Source organism: Phascolarctos cinereus, unplaced genomic scaffold (genome assembly GCF_003287225.1).
Source record: "Phascolarctos cinereus isolate Bilbo 61053 unplaced genomic scaffold, phaCin_HiC Scaffold_1;HRSCAF=81, whole genome shotgun sequence".
Lineage (NCBI taxonomy): Eukaryota > Metazoa > Chordata > Mammalia > Diprotodontia > Phascolarctidae > Phascolarctos > Phascolarctos cinereus.
In genome coordinates this window covers 195,672,038-195,697,695 of record NW_027555514.1, presented here as the reverse complement: position 1 = coordinate 195,697,695, position 25,658 = coordinate 195,672,038, and the positions used below count along the sequence as shown (strand labels likewise).

General features: G+C 38.3%; 1 protein-coding gene and 1 pseudogene across 1 annotated transcript in view; one reads left to right on the top strand and one right to left on the bottom strand.

The window, feature by feature from the left end:
• ADIPOR2 (adiponectin receptor 2) overlaps positions 1 to 24,630 on the bottom strand; it is a 101,778-nt gene extending 77,148 nt beyond the window's left edge. The window contains 2 exon segments of the mRNA XM_078156101.1: positions 18,654 to 18,750; positions 24,473 to 24,630. The gene's annotated coding sequence lies outside the window, so the exon portion shown is untranslated.
• On the top strand, positions 19,821 to 22,071 carry LOC110218742 (microtubule-associated protein 1 light chain 3 alpha pseudogene; annotated as a pseudogene).
• Positions 24,631 to 25,658: the final 1,028 nt, after the last annotated feature.

The following is a 25,658-nucleotide window of genomic DNA, read 5'->3' as shown; positions in this document are numbered from 1 at the left end:
GAGAATGTTATACACAGAGACAGCCACGTGGTATGATGACTAACTTTGATAGACTTAGCTCTATTCAGCAATGCAAGTATCTAAGACATCTCCAAAAGTCTCTTGATGGAAAATGCTATCCACATCCAGAGAAAGAACTATGGAGTTTGAATGCAGATCGAAGCATACTATTGGCTCTTTTTTTCTTCTGTTTTGTTTTGTTTCTTCTTTCTTGTGGTTCCTCCTACTGGTTCTAATTCTTCTTTACAACAAGACCAATGTGAAAATATATGTTTAATAGACTGCATGCTATCTTGGGGAGGGAGGCAGGAAGAGGGGGGGCAGAATTTAAAACTCAAAAGCTTATTGAAGTGATTGTTAAAAACTAAAAATAAATAAATAAATTTTTTTAAAGAGGTAAAGAAACATAGTACAGTCTCACTCGGCTTCTTCCCAGAGAGCTTCCTAGAAAGCTCTACATTTGACAAACAGAAGCTAGACAGCCCAAGTGTACAGAGGACTAGACTTGAGAATCAGGAAGACCTGGGTCAAATCTGGCCTCATACACTTGCTAGCTGTGTGATCCTGAGCAAATCGCTTAATCTCTGTCTGCCTCAGTTTTCTCATCTGTAACGTGGAGATAATAATACCTACCTTCCAAGGTTGCAGTGAGGCTAAAATGAGATATTTGCAAACATTAAAGCACGACATAAATGACATTATCATGAGATGGCTTTTAAAAGGAAAATCCAAAACTTATTCACCAAAAAAAACCCTATATAACACAAATCTTAAAAATAAGTAAATAATTTAGCTAGGATTTACTATTTTTACTACTATTTACTACCATTTTTTCCAGCTTGAAAATAACATTATTTGTCATGAGATCACAGATTTAGAACTGAAAGCAACTATAAAGGCCATTTAATCTCACCCCTCTCACCTCTTCACAATTTACACATGGAAGAACTAAGGCCCTGAGAAATTAAGTGATCTAAGGAAACGGAACCAAATTTGTGACAAGTAATTTTCAGCATGCCCCATAAAGGCTAAATATAATAAAATGAGAAATTTTTTCTGACCAAATGTTATAAAGGTTAGAGTTTATATATGATCTGCTATTTTATGAAGCAAAAAACTACAATACCAGAAAGCATGATATAGTAGAAAAAGCTCAGAACTTGGAATTATACATATCTGTCATTTATTAATTAAGGCAACTACAGGTTAAGTAACTCAACCTCTAAACCTCTGCTTGCTAAAGTATAAAAAGAAGGGACTGAAATTGACCAGTGGTATCAAACTGGAAGCCCATTTCAGTAAGCAAAACTCCCAAGCAGCACAACCAGATTAAAAAGTAATTGGGAAACATTTTAACAAAATAAATAAAAACACAATACTACATATATAGTGTTAATCTGTGGTTTTCAAAGTCCATATGCACCCACTGGGGTCCATTACTATGAGTTTGATACCACTGGAACAGACGATCTCTTAGATCTCCCCTAACCCTGAGCCTCTCTTATTTTATAATTAGTTTCTTAAGTTCTCCGTGGTTCCTAAATAATACAGTGTCACCATCCAAGTCATTAATAAACTACACAAAGAATTAACTACAGTATTAATCCAGGGTCTTCTGCTACCACTATTTCTTTTTGGACTGGCTTAAATTAGTGACATGATTTTAACTTAAAATTAGGTTTAAATAAAGTTTTATCAGAGATTTTCAAGCCTATACAAATATAGCAAAGATAACACGTACTTATAAAGTAATATGTATTTACTGGCCAAACCATTTTACACATTTTACTATAGCCTTAGAAACAATCGTTAGCAGAGAGATGAGATTCATTATTCTTTTCATGAAACTTTAATTTAAATGAAGAAAAATCATACAGGCAACATCTGTTATATGAAGTTCAGTCCTGTGCTTGGTTGGCACTGGAGCTATAGGTACAGAAATGACTCTTTATACTAACAGAGTTTACATTCTACTAAGAATCAAAACTGTCCAAAAAATGGAATGGAATACCTTGTCAAAAAGAAAAAGAAAGATGTCAACAAAAGTTAATTGCATTACAATTTACCTTCAGGATAATCAAAGTCTATAACCTCACCATAATCTCTATGATGTCATTACCTTTCTAATTCTCACATTTAAAGGCCTTTTCAAGACAACCAAATCACCTGGGAAATGTTCCTTTAAAGAAGTTATTTTCTACTTAGAAAGTTTTAAAAAGCTACTATTATATAAGGTAGCTAGGATACTGCACAAAGAATACTAGATTGAAAATCCAAGACACATTCTCATTTTAGCTCTCCCACTAACTCCCTGAATGATCTTGGGCAAGACTCCTTCCCCTCTCAAAGTCTCATTTTCCACATCGATAAAATTTAGATCACTAGACAAAATTAATTCTAAGGGCTCTGATGATTTTATGATTATATTTCAATATCAACTGCATGAATATATAAATTATTTTGAAAATTACATTTTCCCCTTCTCACTTTAAGTTTATCATGACTTGTACCCTATACAATTATATCTTTACAAACTATACAATAATTTCATTACTATAGTTTAAATAACAAAAAAAGGAAATGTTCCAAGTTAGTAACAATTTGCTATTTATATGCTATAAATAGCATAGGAATATAGCTGTAAGTGGCATATATTATAAAAAAAGCATATAATAATGTTCTATTTATAAATCACTCTACTAATATTTCTATATGAATTAAAAGTCAGTATGACATATAAAATCCATTATGTGAATGAGAAGTAGCCTGGCACAGTAGGTAGAGAACTGGTCTCAGGCAGGAAGCTTTAGGTTCAAGTCCTGTCTCTGACACATAGGGGCTGCTGTGGACAAGTCACTGGACCTCACTGAAAGGACCCCAGGCAACTTTCTACAGCTGTAAATGAAAGAGGCTATATGCTGATGCATCTGATGTAAATCCTTCCCAAGAATTCCTTAAATTTAGGAAGTAAAGGTCTGGTCCAAAAACTAAAAGCAATCTGACTTAGTTGAGATAGAAAACGGGCCTTGGAGTGAAGAAGAGCTGAGTTCAAGTTTTCCCTCTGATACAACCTGGCTGTGTGATCCTAAGCAAGTCATTTAACCTCTTAGGATCAACTCTCTTAAAGACTATACACTGCAAAACTGAGCTTCCATCATCTCACCTAGAGTTCACTCTACCAATAAAATCAGAGGTCTAGTCCAAAAAGTAAAAATAAAATCAGAAGATACCCTAAGGAAGTAACTAATTCATCTACAAACCATTCAAAAACACTAAGGTCAACCCAGAATTGGGTTAAAAAAAAAACACATTCTCCAAGTAATCCTATAGGATTCTTCTTTTGGTTTTGAAACTCTCAAAACTACAACAAATATGAAATGCATTTCTCTGCGATTAGAAGACTGATGACACAAAGGCAAACACTAATCAATGGCAAGAATACAGGCTTCTGGCTCCTTTAGAAACACTTTAAAACACAGTTCCTATGCCCAAAGGGCTATAAAATTGTGCATACCCTTTGATCCAGCAATACCACTACTAAGTCTGTATCCCAAAGAGATCATAAAAAAGGGAAAAATGTATGTACAATGTACATAAATATGTACAAAAATATTTATAGCAGCTCTTTTTGTGGTGGCAAAGAACTGGAAATTGAGGGGATGCCCATCAATTGGGGAATGTCTAAATAAGTTGTGGTATATAAATGTAATAGAATACTACTGTACTGTAAGAAATGATGCGCAGGTAGATTTCTGAAACACCTGGAAAGACTTACATGGGTTGGTATCGAGTGAAGTGAGCAGAACCAGAAGAACACTGTACACAGTAACAGCAACACTGTGTGATGACCAACTTTGATAGACTTAGCTCTTTTCAGCAATACAATGATCTAAGGCTATTCCAAAACACTCATGGGAAATACTATCCACATCCAGAGAAAGAACTATGGAGTCTGAATGCAGATTGAAGCATATTATTATCTCTCTCTTTTTTTCTTTGTTCTGATTCTTCTTTCACAACATGACTAATGTGAAAAAATGTTTAATATGATTAAACATGTATAGCCTATATCAGATTGCTTGCTGTATTGGGGAGGGATGAGGGGAAAGAGGGAAGGAGAAAAAAATTTGGAACTCAAAATCTTATAAAAGTGAATGTTGAAAAGAAAAATAATAAAAATACTATAAAAAGTAAAAGAAAAAACACAGTTCCATGAAGTTTCAAATTACTTTTGAACTCCTCATAAAATTTCATGATATCCCTATGAAAATGATAAAAAGCAAGTACTGTCTCCTTTATGTAGACAGTAAATAAATGCCTATAAAGTGCTCAGTAATTATCTAAAATTTACTTCAAGGTGAATTTTATTTCACCTATTAACCTTCATTAGTCCCATTAATGGTAAATTGTATCAACTGGTACACTGCCATAGGACTCCATTATATTTAATGGCCAGGCCTGAAAACATTCTCAAAGAAGGCTCAAATCACAAGGTCTAATTTCTACGAACAATTCTATATCATAACATCTCACGTCAGCACAGTACCTGACACATTTAGGTGATTAATATAAATTATTGTTGACTTGCTAACTTAGAAACCTATTCAAACCTGTCAACAAGTCAACAAGCATTAGTTAAGTACTTACTATGCTGTTCTCACCTGTGAGGACTTTACATTCTATTACAGAAAACAACCATGTACATATATGGTATGTACAAAATATATACAAAGTAAAAGTATAGGCATAATATAGAACTAGATTTGAAGACAGGAAGATCTAGGTTCAAATCCTGCCTCTCACAAATTAGCTGTGTAACTATGGACAAATGTAAGACCACCAACTTACAAAGAAAGTGTCAACCACTTTCAATGGCAACGAGTTATCTCAACTACAGTAGTGAAATCACTGTCTAGGCCCCATCCCCATATAAATTACTTTGGGTGGAGGGAAGGGGATCATGAAATGCTTCATGAAGAAGGTTAGTCAATCAGTCAATAACAAACATTTATTCAGCACCTACCACATTCTGGGCATTGTGCTAAGTTCTGGGGATACCAAAAAAAAAAAAAGCCAAAAGATAGTTCCTGCCCTCAGGATATCACAAACTTAAGAGGAAGACAACAAGCAAACAAATGTATATGAACAAGGGCATTAATTAGGAAATGCCTAAATAAGCTGTAGTTATATGAATGTAATCACTCAACAAAGCATTTATTATGTGACAGACACTGGTAATGTAATGGAATATTACTGTGCTGTAGGAAATAGTGAATAATGAATGTGATGAAACATAAAAGTATGGGAAGACTTAAGTGAACTGATAGAAAACGAAGTAAGTTGAAACAGGAAAATAATGTGCACAATGACTACAACAATGTAAATGGAAAGAACAGCAACAGAACTGCTGAAATTGATTGCAATAAAATTTAAAGACCAATCTTGGCCCCAAAGAAGATATATAAGAAAGTAGCTTCCCTCTTTTTTGTAGACATGGGAGTACTACAGGTGAGGCCTGCGATGTCAGACTTTTTCCAATGTATTGTTCAGTTTCACCAAAGTGTTTTTTCTCTTTTTATTCTTTATAATTATTATAAGGACTAGCTCTCTGGGAGGGGAAAGTGAGATATACAATGTGTCAAAGCGGTCTTCCTTTTTTTGTCTGGATATTTGTAATACCTAGTAGTAATAACACCACTTAGCTAATACATTCCTCTATTAAGTTCCAATAGGAAAAATTCTTCAGTTGTTGAAGGATGAATTCCTATGTATCAAATTTGCTTGAGAAGTAGAATGCCTATGATTACTACTAATAACCCCCCAGAGTTTAATCAGTACTCTTTATCTTATTTTAAAGAATAGGCCTGATGGGTAGCTAGGTGGTGCAGTGGATAGAGCTCCTGCTTTGGAGTGAGGAGGATCTCAGACACTTGACTAGCTGTGTGACCCTGGGCAAGTCACTTAACTCCACTGCCCAGCAAAAAACAGAAACAAATAAAACAAACAAATAAAGAATAGGCCTGAGACAGAATGTAAATATAAGAAAATAATCTGAGACAAAATTTCAAATTTATACTTCAAAATGCTTCTAAAAGCTTTTTAAAAAGATAAAATTTTATAGCCTCTATTTCCACCCTATTCCCTATAGAACTTTCCCTAACACTCACAAATCCCTGAAGATCTTTCTAGAATAAGGTTTACAAATACTTTGTTCACAGTCCTTTTTAGTAAAGTATTATTAGCCACATTTTACAAATAACAAAACTCAATTTAAAATGATTTAACCACAATCACAGAGCTACAGAATGGCAGAGCCTTGATTCAAACCCAGATATCTTTCCACTAAAATACAATGTCTTTCATAACCACCAAGCAACTAAAAATTAACAAATTTACACCAGGCAATGGAAAGCACAGTAGAATAAGAAGTCAGGAGAAGCCCTGGGTCCAAGTTCTATGCCCCTAGGATAAAAAAATTGCTTTAAAATAATTCACAGGCTGGCACCAACTTATCTTTCCACTAGTCTTTTACTATTCCCTTTATACACAGTACAATCCAGCCAAACTGGACTTTTCCCTGTCTCTCACACACAACACCACCTCCTCACCTACAACTCAAAGAATCCCTTTTTTTAAGATTCAGCTCAAGTACCACTTTCTACAAGAAGCTTTTCCTGAATGCTCCTCTCCCCACAACTACTAGTATCCTCCCTTCCAAACTACTCAATTTAACTTTGTACTTATTCTCTACACACTTATTTGTTATCTCCCCCCACCAGAATATAAGTTCTTTGAAAATCAATTGTTTCATTTCTTGTATTTGTATTCCCAGTGCCTAGCATGTAGTAGGCAATTAATAAATACCTGTTAATGGATGACTGTTGACAGTAGGATACTTAACTTAACATCTCCAGGCCTCAGTTTCCTGTCTATAAAATGAAAGGGTTGGCTAGATCTCTAAGGTTCCTTGTTATAACAATCTATGAATATATAAAATGAATCTATGAATACATAAAGGAGTTGGTCTAAACTATTAGTGTTTCCCAACAATATTGCTCAAGCTGAAAGGACTAGTCCATGACACTTCTGCAACCAAAGTTTCTTAATTCTTAAAACCTACAATTTTTTTTGAAAACTTACTCTTCTCACCCTCAGCTGCTAGACTGTACAGAAATAATATATTTTACTAGTCTGCACTAATTCTGATTACAAAAACTAGAATAAAACAGATGATCTCAATGATTTCTCTCAGCTCTAAATACACTGAGATATTTAGGGTTTTTTTCAAAATACTATACTACTTCTAATTGATTAACAGTGAAAAATCATACAATCTTTAAAACCACAAATGTTTGGGGGTTTTTTAAACCACATAAAGGTGATCTTTGCTTTCAAATCTTTCAGCACGTATTCCCTCCACCTATGCAAATCACAATGACTTCTCTGTTACACACACAGCAAGGTCACACATGGCCCACACAATCCCAAGTGCCAGCTGGAACCAGATTAAAATGTGGTTCCTATCTGATGCTAATGAGTTGATGTACTAATAATTAAAAAAAAACCATAAATATGTGTGGTTTTCTAAGTCAATGTATGACCTACAGGGATCCTTATGTATGGTTTAATGGTCCTCTTAGAGTTTGACACCACTACTCTAATAGCAACGGAATAGCCTTAAAGAACATCAAGTCACTTGCACACCAGGTCATGAGAGTACTCTAGTGGTGCGATTTGCTTTACTAAATTATTTAATTCAAACCTGGTAATAACCCAAGTGTAACACGGTTTTCCTAACATACAATCCCAAATGAGATTCACACAACCACTTCTGATAGATAATGAGTAACAGCATAGTAATGAAGCTTTGGGGGGGGGGGGGGAGAACCACAGGATCCAATCCTGAATTTGATACTAGCTGTGGAACTCCTTAGCAATCACCTGACCTCTGTGACTCAACCTCTTCATCTATAAAATTGGGACAATAATACTTGAGCTATCTCCTTCACAAGGCTGTTAGATTGTTTGTAAAATACTTCCCAAATCTTAAGGTACCATAAAAGTTATTATAAAATTATACAGGCACAAAACAGATTTTTTTAAACTATTGCTGTTATAAGTTTAGCGCCTTTGAGAACTTAGTATTACATAGTCTGACAAACAGAATAAGAACTAAATTACACACCAAGTCAACACAGTTTAGGGTAGTTAGGGAAAACACAATTTGTAAATTTTCTATGAGAAAAGTGTTCATAAACTTCCAAATTCTGAAATTTTGAGAAGTAAACTTCACCATAACACTGTATGAAGTAATATAAGATATAACCTATTTGAGCTGCATACCAACTGGGGGGGGGGGATCAACTGGATGTCATTACATTTAAGACTCTCTAACTCAGTCAAGTAGGTATGTCATTATTAGTCCTCAGCAAATGTGCAACAGACTCTGAACTAATCTAATAAGCCAACCAATCTTAATAGTTAAATTGTGAAATGGTAAATGCAATTTGTACCACTAATGAGAAAAAATCAGTAGTTTCTAACGTACAACAGTTTATTATTTACAATTACCACAAAAGATTCACCACAAAAGGTTTTTTTTTGGTCTTAGCTTTCTTAGAAAGTGAGCTATACTTTCAAATTTCTAAGTTCAAACTATTTATATTAAAGGAGGCTTTCATCCTAAGATCACTTCAAAACCTCATCAAATTTTATAATAAACTAGCTAGTTATCATGAGACTGTATGTGTGAAATATTCTCACATCTCCCAGATGAGTTAACTGCAGTATGACAACCATATATTTAGCATTCAAATCAATGATCTCAAATCAACTCTCTACCAAAGTTATAGATGATAATGAAAGAAGGGAAAGGAGGAAACCAATTTTGGTAAGGGTGCACACACTTCAATGACCAGAACTGATAAAGTGTATATGACACCACTATCCCAAAAGGGAAATTCAGCACCTAAAACATCAATTACCTCTTGCAACAGCTTTCTTGGAGTGGTAGGAGGAAGATGGTGAACTGAAGGTAAGTGGTATTTTCTAAATTTGTATTTCTGGAAACAGAAATGGCAAAGACAAAAGACAAGCTCTTCCCTGGGATCAAACACCATAGGAATTGTATTGCTCTCTCTCTGCCTACCCCAAATTGCAATCATCTCCCATTCTTTACCTTATTCCCTCATTGCAACTTCAGAAGACCCTAATCATTCCTGGAGGAGAAATGAAGGGGAGGGAGAAAAGAAGGAAGATAGAGGATGAACTGGAACTTTCTCAAAAACATGGCAAGCCCAGCCTATTAGTTTTTAAATGCTCCTGGTGCAGATGATTGGGGAAAGGGTTGAAAAATCTGAACATCAGTCCAAAGGGTACCATTACACAATACCTATGGCTTGGAAGCCTTTCAACTCAATTCCTCCATCAACTCCACAATATCTCCAGAATGTTTTCTCTCCTAGGATTCAATATCAACTCACCAAGTCTTGGTACCCCCAGACAGATTTACCTACTGACAAACATACAGATAATTAACATCCCAAGTTATAAAGAAAAGAAATGCCTGCAGTCAAAATCACAAACCTCAGAGTCTGTCTGAAAACAAATTTCTGACCCAGTTCTCATCTCGGAATTTAGACAGAATTGCTAAAGCTGTCAAACAAGAAAAGCAGCAAATCCCAAAAGAAAGCACAGAGCTCTAAGTACACAATCTTAAGTGGTCTAAGTGGGTAAATATGTTTCTATGGAGCTTCAAAGATGGGATGGGAGGAACTCATGAAGGATGTTGTCAGTTATTTCCAAAGGTAAATAAAGGCACCCCAAAATTCACGGAAAAGAGGAAATGTCATTAAGTAAACAAAGCATCTATAGGAGACAATAGTTAGTAGGCTGATCTTCGGGTGGGAGGTCGATAAGGAGCTCCTGTAATGAATGGCAGGAGGATGGGGAAAATCATCTGCTCCAGAGGCAGGGACAGCAAGGGAACCCCTTCCCTTTTTAAACAGGGAGGGAGGTGTGACAAGCCCCTGATGGAAAAATAACGGGACTTCGGCCTCCAACCAGGAGAAAGGCTGCGACCGGGGAAGGAGAGGCGCGCACCCTCCGGGAGTCCTCTTGACAGACAAGGGAGGCTAGTTCCCTCAATGCTCTCCCTCCCCCCGCCCCCAGTCACCCCCGTCCGCCGTCGGGGAGAGGGGTTTGTTTGGACGCCGGGGTCCCTCACCCGGAACTTGTCGCCGCCTCTCTGCACCAGGCTCTGCCTCTTCAGAAGGGAAGGGGGGGAAGGAGGGGGAGCGGAGGAAGGAAGGGGGCAGAACCCGCTCCAGCGAAAACGCGTCCGTGCCCGCGCTGCCGCTGCCGCCGCCGCCGCCGCCGCCGCCGCGACCGCCGCGACCGCCGCCGCCGCCGCCGCCGCCGCCTCGTCTTCCCCGCCCCACGGCTGTACGTCGCTGTGACACGCATCGCACGAGACCTCTCGGGCCAATACGACGGCTCCAGCTACGCAGGCGCACCACCTACAGGCGGAAGTCCTTGCTTCTCCGAGCTCACGACCTCCCCGGTGCATCTGGGGATTTGTGGTTCGGCCAAGAACAATCTTAGACAACAAGGAAGCACGAGCTCTCCCTTCTCCCCCCACCCTCCTCCTCCCCCGCCCACTCGGAGCTCGGGGACGCGCTCAGCCCCCGCTTCCAACGGAAGCGGAAAGCCCTGGGATGCGAGGGGCGCGAGCTGCCTTGGTAGCGTGTTTTCCCGTCTCCATAGTTACGGGTTCACGCTTACCCGAGAGCTGGGAGAATGCAGTAGGGACTGGAGACGACGAGGAGTTTGGAGCCACAAAGGGACCCCGCAGCTGCCAGCCGCATCCTGGTCTCTTAGGCTCGCGGGTCGAGCCTCTGGAGGTGTCCGAAAACGAATTAGGAAGTGCCCCTAGCTCAAGTTCCAGACCAAGGCGCGACCTTAACCCAGACTACTTACAGGGTGCATTTCTACCTGCCTCGCAACCAAAGAAGGGGGGGAGCCGGAGGAAGTGGAAAGATCAGCTTCAGCAGACTGGGGTTACGCTAAGATCGATTTGATTGGAAGCTCAAAGTCTTGGAGCGTTCCCACCTTGGCCGTGGAAATCTAAGAAAAGATAGGCTTAAAGCTGATAAAGTCATGAAGGTTTAAAATAAGGGGCCCCATGGACCTGTTTAGGATTTCCCCCCCCCTTGAAACTTGAAAGAAACGAATAAATAAATAATTGCTAGTTTACACATTGTAATAATGATAATACACACTGTAATAATGTTTATTTGGAATCAAAGATTTTGAGCTGGAATCTCTATCTTAGATACCTTAAAAGGCAAACTCCAACTGTTACTTGCAAGCACTCTAGCCATACTCTTAACAAATTTAAGCCCCATTAGAGTAAAAAAAAAAGATATTTATACTTACTTACAATAAGATAGTCCACAAGTTCCTAGTGGATGACCTCTTCCCAGTCACAATCTCAACAGTGTCTTCTACTGGAGGCCCTCGTAATATATTCAGTTCCTCTGCCTCTGTCCAATTCTTTCGTCTGCTGCTGTTTCCTCTCATAGTCCTGAATGCTTATCATTATAGGGAATCCACTTTTATATAATATTCTCTACTCTTGCTTCTCTGATTGAATTCTTTGTGAGCAGATAGTTGCTATTTTGTCCATCTTAACTTGTCACCTTCCTCATTGTCCCTTGGTAGAGATCAGCTTAAGGATACTGTGTCATTCTCAGAGTGAGTGACACAACCATGGGTGTGACTAGGCAAATTGAGTACATTCCAATTTATGGGCCCCACGACAGCTACGTGTTATAGGTGGTGTTGGATGTTTTTTTTATTGAAAATTCACATGTAAAAATGCACAATGTGTACATACATACAAATATATAAATACATTTGTGTGCATGTACAGCCCTACTAACCCTTGATCCTTATCTTCAAAACTTCATTTTCATAGTAATGATGTCATTTCCCTAAAAGTGTCGACCATGATGTCCGCAGTTTGTTATCTGGGAAGGTGCTGTCCTTATAATATTTCCTTCTTAGTGCAACCAACTGCCTTAGGGCAGAGTTTCACGGGGCAAAGACCTCTTCGATGTTTAAAAAGTGTCAAAAGCATAGGTCAATTAATAGACCACTGAATAGAAGACAAATTATTATTTCTCTCTTGTAATAGCTAATTATTGAATTAGGATCATGGTTTTTCCTCTTTTCTACTTCCTCATCTGGAAATCAACCAGTATGGGAAATCTTCAAAGACTTACCTAGCCCAGAAAGCTAAGATCTAATCAAAGACAGTAAAGAAATCCTAAGTCTAGGTGAATAGTGAATTCCTGTTCATTGTGTTTACTCAGGTCTGGGAAAATGTGGATTCTCCATTTTGTCAGACTGCTGCTCTAGAAATTGATGTCACTTTGAACAAGATTTGGGTGCTCAATGTCACATACTTCAAGACCCTCATTGGAATAAGCCCACCTCTCATTATAATATTCTTTCTCTCATGAACTGGTAACCAGTTAGTTGATTGCCACCCTCAGGAACACCCACTCTTCCAAGGGCATACAAGCCCTTTGGCATTTGAAAGTGTCACTGACCCATTTTATGAGTGATATGTTAGCATTGTTAATAAAATGATTAATTATCCAGAAACTATGTCTCTCTAACTTTTTAGGTGTCACAATAGAGACCCAGATAGGCCCCGTTTCATTCCCTTTACTGCTCTTAAAGACTTTGCCACTATGACTCATGGTGTCTCACCCCAGAATTTCCTTCAGTGCCTGAGGCCTTTAGACATTGCAATATCCCTCAGCCATACCTGCCTTCATCTCATCAATTCATCCGGTTTTTTTTTCAGGGCCTCCATTTGGGCATAGGGCCCAGGCTAGCCAGGCTTCATTCCCTCCTGACCTGGGTGGGTACCTCAGTTCTACATGCCCCCTCCTTCCCTCTCCCCCTACCTTCCAGCTCCCTTTTATGCTGTCTTCCCCCTTAGAATGTAAGTTCCTTTAGGATAGGAACTATATTTTTGCTTGTCTAGGTATCCTCAGTCCTTAACACAGTGCCTGGCACATAATAAGCACTTAATAAGCAATTTCAATCTTGTTACCTTGCAGGCTAAGCCTGTCCCCAACTTCAGAATAATCACTAAGGAAGTTAGTTATGAAACACAAGATTCAGCATTCAATTCAGGGAGGTCAGTCCAGATCAGTTAATCCAGAACACAAATTCAATTTTTAAATGGGGAACTGGAGGAAATAGATGGAAATCAGTAGGAAGCAGAGTATTTTCAAAACATTTTTCAAAAAGTTAGGATCATGTAATTTGTTGAAAATATATAAATGTCTGTTAAATTTATTTTAAGGGAAAAACCAAGGAAACATCCAGTGTCCACCAATAAGTTTATAAATACAGGAAGTTAATTGGCAGCTATCCAAAAGGGACACAACTAAATTTAGAGATTCTCCAGAGCAAATGGTCTATGATCTTCTATAGTAATCAGGTGTGAGACATGCCTACAGATAAATATTATACACATGGGGAAACATCTGAGAAACGTTTACCATACTTTACTTAGCCCCTAAACCTTGTTTGCTATCTTTTAATTGGCTATACTTAGACAGAAGGGATGCTATAGAAATGTTATACTTTCCATTCTATTGAATCCCAGTTGCTGCCATTCTGATGGTAAACCCTTTTCCATACTGTATCGACATCACATTTCTTGGTTTTTGTTTGTTTGTTTGTTTGTTTGTTTGTTTGTTTTGGCTAGGCAATGGGGTTAAGTGACTTGCCCAGGGTCATGCAGCCAGTAAGTGTTATGTGTCTGAGGCCAGACTTGAACTCAGGTCCTCCTGAATCCAGGGCCGGTGCTCTATCCACTGCACCACCCAGCTGCCTCCCCATCACTCTTCTTGGAAAAGGAAAAGTGGGGGATAAAATAACAGAAACTTCTACAATTTCAAGTTTCATTTTTTAGTATTTTGATAGTGGTAGAGAAAAATCTATTATTAAAAAACAAAATTAATACAAGTATGAATCACAACATCACTTGGTACAAAGGAATGCTAGATCCAGAGTCAAGAAGATCTGAGATTAAATCCATCCTCAGATATTTATTAGCTGTGTGACACTGGACGAGTCACTTAAACCTCCGTCTGTCTCAGTTTCTTTGACTGGAAAATGGAGATAAAAATGCACCTACCTCCCAGGGTTTTTTCAGGATCAAATGAGATAATATTTGTAAAGCACTTAGCATGATCTCTGGCACATAATAGGCACCTAACAAATGCTTATTCCTTCCTTAAAATGGGAAAGTGGGAGTATTTAAAATTTTTCTGTTTCCTGTTTTCCCATGAAAAGGAAATGGATCAAAACTTAATGAAGCTATTTTACAATTCAGCATTAACACATTTAAGACTTTTTTTTTCTTCAGTACAATCTCATAATTAGAACCTTCTATATAAATTGGAAATGAGACAAACCCAGAAGTTAGGCATTAAAATGGAATGCCTGACCAATCCCTATGATTGCCCCCACAAAAATATTTAACAAATAGTCAACTTTTAGTCAGTCCACTTGATTCTAAAGCACTTAGATTCAGTGGTTAAGTGCCTTGTAAGTGATCTAGCAGTCTGACAAAAGCAGTGAAATTAAGGTAAATGTTTCTGTTCCAGTATATGTACCATTAAACAAATCAATGATGTTCAATAGCTATGTTGATAAAAACATAATTATGCTGAGTTTGAGGGTCTATATATAGTAGCTCTGCAATCACTTAGATTCATCATGCCACATTAAATCCTTATCTTTCCCAAGGAATGTATCATGTTTCAATCTGAGGACATATAATAATATAAATACTTATAATTGTGTTAGCAGTACAAAGGTTAAGCAGCATAGCCCAGGGAAATGAGTGCAGAGATAGGAGTCATATTGCTGGCTTTGGTACTGAGTCATTGTTTAACCTCTGACAAGTTCCTTAGATTTTTTTACAAAACAATGAAAATAAGGTCCTCTAAAAACCAGTACATTAGAAAAACACAAATTCAGTTTTTAAAGGGGCAACTAAGGGAAATAGATGGAAATCCATTAAGGAGCAGAGCATTTTCAAAAACAAGTCAGGATCATGCATTTGGTGAAAATATATAAATGCCTGTTAAATTTATTTTAAGGGAAAAATTAAGGAAGCATCCAGTGTCCACCTAATAAGTACTTAAGACAATAGCTACATCACCATATATCACAAGTGGATTTGAATATTATTATTTATTGTGCTATTCTTTAAAGACTACATGACAGTGAGACATATTAGTATTAAAACATCTTAGACCCACAAAAGTCATCAGTCTTGCTATATAATCTGTAATTACCAACAAAATCCAGCAGGTAGAGATACAAAAAGAAATTTTGTTCAAAATAATATCAAAATCTGGGAATCTACCTACTAAGGCACACTCAGGAATAATATGAATATATCTATCTACCAGACATTTTATAGAAATAAAGGTACACAAATATTTGGAGAGATAGTAATTGCTCCTTGGTTGGGCCATGTTAATATAATAAAAGGGCAACTAGGTGGTCCAGTGGTTAGAGTGCCAGCCTTAGAGTAAGGAACAGTCATCTTCCTGAGTTCAAATTTGGCCTCAGACATTTACTAGCTGTGTGAATGTGGGCAAGTCACTTAATCCTGTTTGCCCCAGTTTCCTCATTTGTAAAATGAGCTGGAGAAAGAAATGGCAAACCACTGTAGTATCTTTAGCAACAAAACCCCTGAAAACCACTAAGTAACAAATATAATAAAAATGGCAACATAACCTAAATTAATCTACATATTAGTGCCCTGCCAAAGTATTATTTTATAGACCTAGACAAAATAATAATAAAATTCATCTGGAGAAACAAAGGTCAAGATTCTCAAGGGAAGTAATGAAAAAATTTAGGAAGAAAGGGAACCAGCAGTACCAGATCTCAAACTATACTATAAAACAGTAATCTCAGAACTATTTGATATTTATTAAAAAAAAAAGAAAAACAGATCAATAGAACAGGTTAAGTACACAAGACCTAACTGCAATAAACATAGTAGCAGGGTGTCTGATACATTCAAGAATATTAACTACTAGGGCAAGTACTCTCTTTTTGACAAAAACTAGCAAGAAAATTGGAAAGCAGCCTAGCAGAACTTAAATACCATACATACCATAATATACAAAAGGATACATGACCCAAATGTAAAAGGCCATATCATAAGTAAATTAGAGAGAGAGTTCTTGACCAAATAAGGGATAGAGATGGACAATTTTGATTACATAAAACTGAAAAAGTTTTGTACAAACAAAAATCTTTACAGCAATTTCTCTGATAAAAGTCTAAGATGCATAAGGAATTAATATATATACAAGATATATTTGTGCTATTTGGTTGTATTTGACTCTTTGTGACTCCATGGATCATAGTACACCAGGCCCTTCTATCCTCCACTATCTCTTAAAGTGTTTGTTGCTTTTGTGACACTATCCATTGTATTATTTGCCGTCCCCTATTCTTTTTTCCTTCAATCTTTCCCAAGATCAGGGTCTTTTTCAATGAGTCCTTGTCTTCTCATTATGTGGCCAAAGTATTTAAGCTTCAACTTCAGTATTTGACCTTCTAGTGAATAGTCTGAATTAATTTAAGTACTGACTAATTTGATCTCCTTACTGCCTGCAAGGGGCTTTCAAAAGTTTTCCCTAGCACCACAATTTGAAAGGGTCTGTAGCAATCAGCTACAGCAGAAAGCTATGGTGCTCCGCTTTCCTTATAGTCCAAGTCTTGCATCATACATTATTACTGGAAAAATCATAACTTTGACAATACAGACCTTTGTTGGCAAGGTGATATCTCTGCTTCTTAGTATGCTATCCAGATTTGCCATAGCTTTCCTCCCAAGGAGCAAAGCATCTTTTAATTTCATGGCTGCAGTCACCACCTGCAATGATCTCTGAGCCCAAGAATATAAAATCTGACACTGCTTCCATTTCTTCACCCTCTATTTGCCTGGAAGTGATGGGAACTGTTACCAAGATCTTAGGTGTTTGGTTTGGTTTGGTTTGGTTTGGTTTGGTTTGGTTTGGTTTGGTTTTTATGTTAAGCTTCTAGTTAGCTTTCACACTTTCTCCTCTTTCAGCCTCATCAAGAGGTTTCTTAATCTTCTTCACTTTCTGCCATCAGAGTATCTGAGATTGTTAATATTTCTCCTGGCAATTAATTCTGGCTTTTGATTCATCCATCATTCGCAAGATGTATTTGGCATATAAGTTAAATAAATAAGGTCACAATATACAACCTTATTGTACTCCTTTCTCCATCTTAAACCAATCAGTTGTTCCATGTTTGGTTCTAACTATTGCTTTTTGACCCACATACAGGTTGCTCAAGAGACAAGTAATATGATCTGGTACTCCCATTTCTTTAAGGACTTACTACATTTTGTTGTGATCCATACAACCAAAGGCTTTAGTATAAGCAGAAATAGATTTTTTTTTCTGGAACTCCCTTGCTTTCTCCAAAATTCAATGAATGTTGGCAATTTGGTCTCTAGTTCCTCTGCCTCTTCAAAAACCAGTCTGCTCTTCTGATAATTCTCAGTTCACATATTGCTGAAGCCTAGCTTGCAGAATCTCAAGCATAACCTTGCTGGTATCCAAAATGAGTGCAATTGCTGGGTAATTTGAACATTCCTTGGCATTGCACTTCTTTAGGTTTGGGATGTAAATTGATTTTTTTTTCTGATCCAGTGGCCACTGCTAAGTTTTCCAAATTTGCTGGCATATTGAGTACAACACTTTAACAGCATTATCTTTTAGGATTTTAAATAATTCAACTGGAATTCAATCACCTCCACTAGTCTTATTGTTAGCAATGCTTCCTAAGGACCACTTGACTTCATTTTCTAAGATGTCTGACTCTAGAGCAGCAATTACAGTTTCATGGTTATCAGTGAAGTTAAGATCTTTCTTGCATGAAACATTCCCTTAATATCTCTAATTTTCCTGAAGAGATAGCTTATCTTTTCCATTCTATTGTTTTCTTTGATTTCTTTGCATTGCTCATTTAAGAAAATCTCATCTCTCCTTGCAATTCTATGGAATTCTGCATTCAAGGTATATCTTTCCCTTTTTCCTTTACCTTTAGTTTTACTTGTTTCCTTAGTTATTTGTTAAAACATCAAACAGCCATTTTGCTTTTTTGCTCTTCTTTTTCTTTGAGATTTTTTTTGCTGCTGCCTCTTGCACAATATTGTGAACCTCTGTCCACAGTTCTTCAGGCACTCTATCTACCAGATCTAGTTCCTTATATCTATTCTTCACTTCCGCTTCATATACATAAGAGATGTTATTTAGGTCACACTATGGTCTGATGGTTTCCTCTACTTTCTTCAATTTATGTCTGAATTTAATTTTAAGTCTGAATTTCACAACAAGAAGCTCATGATCTAAACCACAGTCAGCTCCAGGTCTTTTTTTAATTATGTAAAGTTTCTCTGCCTTTGACTGCAAAGTGTATAATCAGTCTGATTTCTATATTGATTATCTAGTGTTATTCATGTATAGAGTTGCCTTTTGGGTTGTTAAAAAAGAGTGCTTACTTACAGCAAGTTAACTTGACAAAACTCTATTAGTGTCTGCTCTTCCTCATTTTGTAGTCCATGGCCAAACTTGGAATGCTACAATATCTACCATCATTCCCCTATAACAATGCAAAAAAAAATTTTTATGTTAGAGAGGCTGTGGAAAAATAGTCACATGAATTCACTGCTGGTGGAGATGTGAATTACTCTAAGCATTTTGGAAAACAATTTGGAATTTTATAAGAAAAATTAGAGAAAATTTATTTATACCCTTTAACCAGGTCCTCCCATTGTTTGTTTTATATACCAAAGAGATCAACAACATAAAGATAAGTCCATGTCCATGCAATATACTGATAGTGATACTATTTGTAATAGTAAAAAGGTAAAAAGGAAACCACTTACCCAATTATTAAGTTGGGAGAATAGCTGGATAAATCAGAATATATTTTAGTGTGTCATAAAAGACAAAGAAGATGAAGAATTCAGATATGAGAAGCTGCATATAAAGTGGTACAGAGGGCAGAAAACAGAACAGAAAAAACAATATACATTCTGCCAACAATTAGGTAAACAAAGATAGCATTAAATGACAAAAGCTGCAGGGTGTCCTTTTTAGGATACTTTAAAATAGTGGAAAACATTTATGCTAATTATTAAGGTGAAAAAACACATGCCTTGTGGAAGACTTGATTGTAAATTTATATAGATTTACCTTTTTTTTTTTTTTTTTTGGTGAGGCAATCAGGGCTAAGTGACTTGCCCAGGGTCACACAACTAGTAAGTATCTGAGGCCAGACTTGAACTCAGGTCCTACTAACTCCAAGGTCAGAGCTCCAAACAACAACCACCAAAAATATTAAACAAGTGCTTAGCCATAGATAGAAGGAAATGGCAAACCACTCCAGTATCTTTACTGAGAAAGTCCCCAAAGGGGTCACAAAGAGTTGGACATGACTGAAAAATGACTAAACAACAATAAATTAGCCTTAGAAAAATACTAGGAGTTTGACTGATCACAAAATAGAATTAAATAATTAGGATGAAATAAGGAAGGAAACGCTGTCTCTAGCCAGTTGGTTTTTCTGAGTAACGTCAATTGTTCAACTCCTTTTCTTTTTTTTAGAGAGGAGTAAAGAAGAGGAAGTAGAAAAAGCTTTTCACTTTCATTTCTTCCAATACTACTAAGGGCACAATATAGTGTTTATTAATGCATCTTGCATTGCATAAAGATCTGGGAGCTACACAGCTCAGGTAAGCAAAAATGTGCCTAACCTCAAGGGATATTTAATTTAAAACAGATGTTGACAACAGAGAACAACAGCTTGGTAAACCGAAGGCCTCCATGCAATCATATGTCTATAAATATTTATCAAACATCACCACTGAAAATGAAATGACTGTGTGAGAATAAACATCAAATAAAGCATGAAACAGAGAGGCATTCCTGCGAAAGGTATTTACCACTGTGGGAGAGGAAATATAGCGCAGAATCTAGCTCAAAGATGGCTACTCTGTAGATGGTGAGGTCCTCCAGACACTCCTGTTTGGGGAGGACATTGTAGTCATTGTGTCAAACTCCAGAACACTGCAGAGTCTCCTGGAAGAGAGGCAGTCACTCAATGGAGTTGGCCTGTCCATCTACATGGGAAAGAACAAGGGGATGAAGAATATCTATTGCCCCACATAACAACATGTGTTTGGAAGGACACCTGGTTCAGCTTATGCAACAATATGTGTATATGGGACAGATGATAAAGGCAGACAAATAAGTTGGGCCCAGAACTGACCAGGAGGAGGAGTGCAGGATGGATATCTCAAGGAAATTGAAAAGCTTTTTTCCTGACCCTCGACTTTCCCATGAAAACAAAGGTCTATCTCTCCAAAATGCATAATTTTTATCAGTATTACTATATGACAGCAAGACAAAGAATATCATTGCCTCTTAAAAACTAAAAATGAAGAGAGAAAGGTGCATGGTGGGTGGGAGCAGGCTACAATATATGCCAATGAGGAAGTAAAAAAAAAAAAGAACAAGAATAAAAGATGTCATCAAGGAATCACATGATAGAAAGAAAAAAATGTAGTCATCACATGGCAAAAGCAAATGCTGGGGAGATCATTGACAAGAGTAGCACAGAAGAGGCAGGCCTAGATGAGTTGTCATCTGCATTGCTGGTGGGAATGCCCAAATGGATGAGCTCCCAACTCTAATGGAACATCAAATTTCATTTAAAATTGCAAAAGAGATGACTCCTTGAAACCCTTCAGTCATTATTTTGTGTCAAGATGGCTTTGTGAATATAGAGTTAAACTTTCCACAGAGGCAAGTGTGGTACAGCATAAAGAGTGTTGGGGAGAACCAGAGTGAGCCCAAGCACGCGCGACAGAGAACCCGGAGCTTGCAGAGATGACATCTGGATCCCTGACCCTGAACTCCCGCCCCTGCCCGAGCCAGGACCCCGGCGCGATGCCCTCCGACCTGCCCGTCAAGCAGCGGCAAAGCTTCTCCAACAGACGCAAGGAAGTGCAGCTGATCCGCGAGCATCACCTCAGTAAGATCCCGGTGATCACTAAGCGATACAAAGGGGAAAAACAGCTGCCTGTCCTGGACAAGACCACGTTCCTCATCCCTGACCATGTCAACATGAGTGAATTGGTGAAAATCATCCGCCCCAGAGTCCGACTTAACCCCCTCAGGTCTTCTTCCAGCTGGTGAGGCAGCACAACATAGTGAGCGTCTCCACACCCATCTCAGAGATCTATGAGCAGGAGAAGGATGAAGACAGCTTCTCTACATGGTTTATGCCTTCCAGGAGAACTTTGGCTACTGAGCAAAAAAGAGCAGGGAGTATCCTGGTCCTGTGAAGACAGCAGCTGGGGAGGGGGGCAGCCTAGGCCCCTACTCCAGAACCATAAAGCTGTCTCTAACTACCCTTTCTCTGGGCCCATTCCCCAGCACCCAAAGCAGGAGTGGTTGGCTTAGATCAATGCCACACTAAGCACTTTGCCCACCCATGGCCAGAGCAGAACAAAAGACAACCTGCATTAACAAGGAATTTTCATCTACCCAGCTCTGTACACATATCAACTCTTGGTGCTACCCCCAGATTCTAGAGCCTTGGGGGCCATTCTGTCTGTCTGTGTGTCTGTAGGTGGGGAGATGAGAATATAGATATATACCTATATATGGTTGCTCCCTCCCAGTTCTGAAGGTGGCCCCTGTTGAAAGTGGGGGTTGAGGGAGAAGAGGTAGGCACCTGTGGCCTTGGCCCTGGTCTATCTTTTTTTTTTTAAGGCACCTGTCCCTGCCATCTTTATTGCATGTAGTTTGGACCCATCTGGTGCTGGCAGCCACTCCACTTCAAGGACTGAGCTTTCCCCTTGTGACCACAACCCTGTCTGCTGTTCTTTCCATGTTATGTACCACAGTGTCCTGGAGCACCAGCCTATTTGACCTCTGTTACTCTTTATAAATAAAGAGAAATTCAAGTCTAAAAAAAAAAAGGAAAAAGAAAAAAAAGTGTTGGATGCGGAATCAGTCAATTAGCTTGAATTGTAACTGTGTGACCTTCCCTTCATCTCTGTGGGTCTTAGTCTCTTCATCTGTAAAATGGAGGAGTTGTACTAGATGACCTTAATCTGTAAACTTTCTTCCAGTTCCAAATCTATGATCCCATAATATATTTTTAAAGAAGGCTAGAAAAAAAAAATTTAATCAGGGTGTGGGGAAGTCGCCAGAGTAAGAAAAGTTACAGCAAATAAGCGAGCAGAATAATCAAGGGAGGCGGAGAGGGTGGGCCAAAAGGGTGGAAGGGGCAATCTACTACTGATGGACTCATGATGATTCACTAGCACAGGCACCAATGTGGAAGAGACATGGGCTCCCACAGGCAAGTCTAAACAGAGGCTCCCTTCCCCTGGGGTAAAGCGAAGAGGAAGGGGAAGAATGTCCCCAAACCTGCCTCTGTTCCAGGCTCCAGCTACTTTGAGGGTTCCTGGGCACAGTTGGGACCTGTCTCATTATACTTCACCCCAACCTCCATCCCAGAATGCCAAAATAACACAGCCACCCCCTTAGGCAAATCTCAGAAGCCAAGAAATAGACCCTGTGTCCTCGACTGGGACCAAGGAGAACCTAGGAAGCAAGGGAAGTATAGTCAGAAACCTCTCTTCCCTGCACATCTATCCAGAACCACAGAGTGGGAGTGAGGAAGGTAGCAGTTACCTTTTGGTGCCAGGCCCGGTAAGTAACTGGAGATTGTTATGTTTGATTACTAAAAGATAGAAGGTTACAGTGTCCTACAGGCACAGAGTTTTAAGTTTCAAGACATTAAACACACACACACACACACAACCTGACCCAGCCCAGACTGATGGCCAGACAGACCCATTGGGTGTGGCCTTACATGTCTACTGCTGTTTTCTCTTTTCAGCTATAGCAAGTTCTCCATCCCCTTTCCTGTATTCCCAAGCCCTGACCTCCTCCTTAACCCATTGTTCTCTCTGAGCTCTGCCAGGAAACTGCAGAGATGGGAGAAAAAATTCTTGAGGAACTCCTCGAATGGAAGTTTGTAAGTCAATTCTCAGGGCCCTTGTTCCATACTAGAATGTTGAATAATCAAATGGGTCTGGTAAGTCACAGAGCATATCCTTAGGGAAAGCTTCTGGCCTTATATCCTCCAACTCTTTTAATGTTTCTTTTACAGCTGTGGGAATATGCTTAGCTTCATACACAGGGTCTACTTCTGTAGTCCTCTATGAACCTTAATGACTATTATGTAATACATTTCATATTCAGCTTCCATATTTTCAAAATATTGATCCATAAGGACAGTGGTTAAGCACCCAATAAAGCAGTTGTAAGCATTAAACATGCATTAGTTATTTAAGCATTAGTCATATGCACTAACACAGTGGAGCAGTGAATCACAGAATACACACAGCACAAAACCAATAAAGCAGGTATGCAATTAATAGTTACAGTCATATACCAACAATTGAATTACATGCAAACCATATCATTAAAATAAGAATCTTTGCTCAGATGGATAGTGTCAGCAAATACATATGTGTGCCATTATTAGCATCACTGAGTGTTTCATATTTATATTCATCATTTGAATGCAGCAGTAAAATATAATAGAAGGAAATACCCATGGGAAACCAAAACAAGTGAATAACAAAACAAAAAAATAGAAACAGGAATTTTTTTTTTAAATCAGGCTACAAAGCTTCCCTGAGAAAAGAACAAAAAGATTTGTTGGTTGGTTGGACTGTGATTTCATGAGAGTAGGATGCTGTCAGTGAGGATTTCTTCTATTAATGCAGATCTATACCTTCTCTGAACTGTTAGGGAATAGTCTGGCACACTGAGAGGTTAAGGTAACCTTCCCAAGGTCCTGAAGGTTGGATGTGGCTGAGGACAGGCACTCAAGTCCAAAGCTGAACTTGAACCCAGAGCTTCCTATATCCAAGGCCAGCTATAACACACTGCATTTCCAAAGGCTTTCTTTTTTTTTTTTAAAGAAATCATGTATCAAATTTGTAAAATAAAAGAAAAAAAGCAATTCTTCCCTTAAAATAGGTAAGCTAACCAGGTTCAATACTCAAAAGCATCCAAGGAAAACAGAATTTTAAATATTTAGAAATATAATTTTCAGAGTGAGGGTATTTCTGAAGAAACATTGGGAGGAGAGAAAATCTTTGATTATAGATAACAGAAAAAAAGAACATCATCCCACCATAGTTCCCACTCATACCCAGATGGCCCTGGCAAATGCTGCTGGCTGAGCTGTCTGTCAGTCATCCACTGGGCCTAGAAGGACTGAGCATACTCACCTGGAGACTCTTATCAAGCCCAAAGTGAACTTTAGGGACAAAAGGAAGGGTTGAAGATATGGGTGTCAGGGGTTATTCCCTTTGGTCCTCAAATAAACTCTTTTCTCTCTTACTGCCACACAAGCCGCACAGCACAGAACAGCACTTCAGGCAATCATCTGAAAGATACAGCAACAGGATTGGAAACGGACTTAGCCCCATTGCACAGCATTGCTTGAAAAACTACAACTGTTTAAACTACATGAAGTAGGGTATTACATGCACGTATCACAGAATGTGACGGCATGTCTATCTAATACAAGCAGCTGTTACAAAGTGTCTGTCAGGGATGCTTACACAAGTAGAACTTCACTATTTTCTACCTTTAAAATTTTTTTAAATTAATTTTTAAAATTAACATATATTTATTTTCTCTCCCTCCTACATCTCCTCCTTGAATCCCACTGGGATGGAAAAAGAAAAGAAAATCTCTTAGTCTCTTTTCCCCCCTACTTTCTGCTCTATCTTTCATTTGCTTGCTCTTTCTACTAGCCCACTTCAAGATCAGGGTCAAATAACAGCTTGACTTCAGATGAAATCTGAAATATCTCAGAGTTTAAGGAGCACTGGAAAAAGTGGCTTATTCCCATACAAATTATCCTAGTTTTTTATTAAAGATATTGAAAATGACCTGAAGATTTAGTTGGCACGGGGGATTATAGCTTGGTCTCTGTACAGAGCTTCCCAGTTGCCTGCATACAAAATGCCAAAATGCCACTAGGTGGTCCTGTTCTCTCTCTGAGGCTTCTGACCGTGGACCAATAGATAGTCTAACAAAGGGAAGCTGCACTCAGGTCAATCCATGAGGTGACCTCCCTGAATATTCTTGTTGAATATCCTTCCTCTATTATGGCTAAGTAAACCTCCTTTTGTTAAATGTTAAAAAGAAAAAATGGCTTACCCTGGTCATGGGCAGCTCCATTTCTCTGCCCTCCTGTCCAAACTTTTTAAAGGAGTATCACAAATATTGGTCACAAAGGTCCAAATTCTCATTTCCTCACTGATGATACACTAATATTCCATTATATTAGTGTACCACAATTTGTTTACTCATTCCTCAATCAACAAACACCTGCTTTGTTTCTAGTTCATTGCTATCACAAAAAGTATTGATATGGCTATTTTAGTGCATATGGATCCTGTCTTT